The sequence below is a fragment of the Octopus bimaculoides genome, chromosome 11, assembly GCF_001194135.2.
Source record: "Octopus bimaculoides isolate UCB-OBI-ISO-001 chromosome 11, ASM119413v2, whole genome shotgun sequence".
NCBI lineage: Eukaryota > Metazoa > Mollusca > Cephalopoda > Octopoda > Octopodidae > Octopus > Octopus bimaculoides.
The window spans coordinates 75,336,405-75,340,410 of record NC_068991.1 but is presented as its reverse complement, the minus strand read 5'-3'; the positions used below and the strand labels follow the sequence as shown (position 1 = coordinate 75,340,410).

The 4,006-nt window shown below is 35.2% G+C and overlaps 1 protein-coding gene across 1 annotated transcript in view; it reads right to left on the bottom strand.

The window, feature by feature from the left end:
- LOC106883236 (protein MON2 homolog) overlaps positions 1 to 4,006 on the bottom strand; it is a 690,047-nt gene that overhangs the window by 34,856 nt on the left and 651,185 nt on the right. The window lies entirely within an intron of this gene.

Sequence of the window (4,006 nt, the reverse complement as noted above, 5' to 3'; positions counted from 1 at the left end):
ATATATATATATATATATATATATATACATATATATGTATGTATGTATACAAAGTCAACAGACATATTTTTCATATAAAAATTTGTGTACATTTAAGTACAAAGAGGCAAAACCTTAACAGGTTGCCTAACACACTAGAAAGAACAGACAAAGAGTTCAAACAACACTTAAGAGCAATTTCGAAGGGAATGAAAAAACCTGTGGTTTGGACTTTCTGACTGTTCTTTCTAGTATGTTAGGCAACCTGTTAAGGTTTCACCTCTTTGTACTTAAATGTACACTAATTTATATGTATATATATAATAAATCCCAAAAAACGAAGAACAAGCAAAAAAAGAAAACAACAACAACGCGAGGACATGGTACATGTTAAGTTTTAGCAGATGCTCAGGGAAGGAGAGAAGGGTGGTTTTATGTTTCGAGCAAAGCTCTTCTTCAGAAACAGAAGAAAGTCCAGTAGAGAAGGAAGACAAGGGAAAAAAATCGCCAATGATTCATATGTGGTTACGTTTTGATATGTGTGTGTGTGTGTGTGTGTGTGTGTGTGTGTGTGTGTGTAAATCAAAACTGAAAACAAAAACAACTAAAGTCAAAAAGATGTACACAATGAATGTATTATTTCTTTTCAACCCCAGTACACAACTGGTACTTAATTTGTCAACCCCAAAAGGATGAAAGGCAAAGTTGACCTTGGCGAAATTTGACAGCGAATGTATTTATGTTGATGCTCTGTTTAAGATGGCAAGAAGAGGAGCCGTGACATTTGAAGCATGGCTCTTCATCAGAAAGAACAAAGGTCTAGAGAGAAGGAAAAAAAAAAAGCACAGATGTCGTTACATGACTGGGGTGCTACTTACGCTCAAGCAGATATGGTGTTTCTGTGTGTGTATACACACAGAAACACACATACACATTATATATACTTGAGTATGTGTTGCATTTAAGATTTTCAGTTAAAATCAAGCATAAAACAGTGTGACTTATATACAAGTAGATATGGAATATATTATGAAATCAGTGATGATAAACAAGAAAGGAGACAACAGAGGAGAGAGACTAGCTTTTAACATATTTTGAAGTAGTCCAATGCTTAAAAGGAAAGGAAAATGTCTTGACGTTTTGGACACTAGTCCTTCATCAAAAAGAAAAATATAGAAGAAAAATAAAAAAGGAGAGTGCAAAAGTGGTTAGAGGAGTGTGTGTGTGTGTGTGTGTGTGTATACATGCACATATGAAACAGAAGTTGTTGATGAATTATTTAAAGGATTAATATTGCATACTGGAGTTGATAAGAAAGAATAAAGATTTTAAAAATCAGAATCTATTTAAATTATTATGAAAATTATTTGATGTAAGATTCATCAGTCAGTAATTAAAGAGCTCAAAGAATTGTCTGGAAATGTAGCAGTTTATGAATACACTTCCATTTTGAGTGTAGGGGACTTTTGAGAGGAAGAATGAAAGCAAGAAATCCAAGGAAGTTATTTAAAGTGTGAGAAATAAAATCCAGAAGATAAATGCTAAGGATTCAGTCCAACCTGGGAAAGCCTTTATTACAGATATTGCAAAACCGGATAAAAAAAATAAATGAAAAAGGTAAAGAAAAGCTATGAGAAAGAGACCAAACCCCACAGAATAATATCAATAAAAACTCAGAAAATCATGTGAAGAGATAAAAAAATGTGAGTAAAAGAAAATCAGAAGATATTTAGCACGTGTATTCATTTAAGAAAAATAAATGGAAATGGTAAGAATTCTAATGGAAAGACTTGGCTCAAAGCTGTAAAATATAAAGAAACAACATGTTAAACACATGTATGTATGTACATATGCATGCATACATGTTTTGCATTCACACACAATTACTCATACATACAGGCTCAAACATACATACACTAATGTTGCTTGTGGGACTAAATTGCCTTGTCAACAGTTGTTTCATAAATTATTCCCGACAGGAATACCAAAATTTGAATTAATAGATTTGGAATTGTAGTTTATGTTGCTCAATTGCAACAAAATAGAAAACCAATAACACTAAAATAGAGACAAACAAAGGCGCTGAAGAAACTGGTAGTTGCCAAAATTTGCTTCAAGATACAACATTGAACATTTCCAGAGGTCATAAAGGGGAAACTCTAGATCAAAAGAAGACTAGCTAAGTTAGCAAATACATTGGAGAATCTAATGGAAATTTCAAATAACACAAAAAAGTACATGCATGAACACACACACAAACCTTAAATAATAGTGCTTTCAAGGAAATTTTTGAAATATTTGGCGCCTCATATAGCCAAGGCAATTTTCATAGCTCTGAGAAAAATTTGGCTATGTGTAATAAGTTTATTTTTAACCTTAAATTTTAGCTTTCTACTAGTGAACTTCATGGACTTAATTCAATCTCCTTGTCTACATTAATTGCCTGTTTTTCATCACCTTTAATCATACACTCTTAACACAGGTACAATCTCAGCCAACACTTCTTCCTCACTTCTTTCATACCGTCTTAATCTTGCAAAGCCGACAACAGAACCTTCACCTATTATCAATAATGGCCAAGTCTCCTACAATTTAATTCCTAATGTAGGCCTGAGGCCAGCAATTCTGAGCTGTTGGGTTAGTTAGACAATTACCTCAACCCCCAAGTATGCAACTGGTACTTATTTTATCGATCCCGTGAGGATGAAAGACAAAGAAGAGCTCAGTGGAATTTGAACTCAGAATGTAAAGACAGACGAAATATCGCTAAGCATTTTGCCTGGTGTGCTAATGTTTTTGCCAGCTCGCTGCCTTAAAACTGGTACTCATTTTATCGACCCGAAAGGATGAAAGGCAAAGTCGACCTCAGCAGAATTTGAACTCAGAACGTAGCAACAGGTGAAATATCGCAAAGCATTTCATCCAGCCTGTACCAATTCTGCCAGCTCACCACCTTACATACTAAAGATGATAATAATGTATTAACATAATGAAATATTTCTAAAGACAAAACCCCAGCCCCACCAGGGTAATGGGGGGAAAACCTTATAAAAATTCTGAATCTCATTGTTGGTAAAATCAACAAAGAAATACTCCACTCAGTTGGAAAAGACTGAGCCATGTCTCTGATGATTTCCACCCCCACCCCACCCCCTCCCATCCTTAACTCTCTCCCACTAATCTCAGGGTCCCTGTATAGGGTAATTAGCACTGCATACTCTCCTGATTGAAAGGATTTAGAAAAACACACACATACACAAAAAAAAATTAAAATCTACATCCATTTTTAAATACTCTCTACTCCACTCCTCCCCACCCAGAACCATGCATTTCTCTGGTGCGTTTGTCTGTCACCCAATACAAATCAAATGAAGAAATGAGCAAAAGGCAATTGCATATTCATATACTGCAGAAATACAGTCAATAACCGAGTTTGATTACAGCAGTCCAATATGTCATGAAAATAAAATACACACTGAAACCGAAACACAATTTCATCATAATAACTGTGATGAATACAATTATATATGTAAAAAAGAAAAAAAAATGCCTCACAAAATGTGTGTAAGAGGGTGCATGGTGGTTAAGTGTGAGTGGGGTGGGATTAGTAGATAAAAAGTAATATGCTATCCAGAAGCAATTATTGAAGTAACCATTGCTAGAAACTATGCAATTTCTGAGTGCAAATTTACTAGAGAGTAAAAAATAGAAGAGGAAAGTAAAGCATGTGATGGCAGAAATGTGGTTAGTTTATCATATGACAGCGTAATTAAAGACAGAGAATAGCGGGATACGTGAATGACAGGTCTGCTCAAGAGACCGAGGGAGAAGGAGACAGTGGGGGAGATTCTAGGAGAGTGGAGTTCCTGGAAACTGGGCATGGGTAAAAATCCTTTAAAAAAAATTCATGGAATTGGAAGGACCAGTAACAAAAATCACAAAAATTGGATTTGTTAACATCGCTGGATTGGCTCCCGTGCTGGTGGTGCATAAAAAGCACCTTCTGAGTATGGTCGAAGCTAGTACC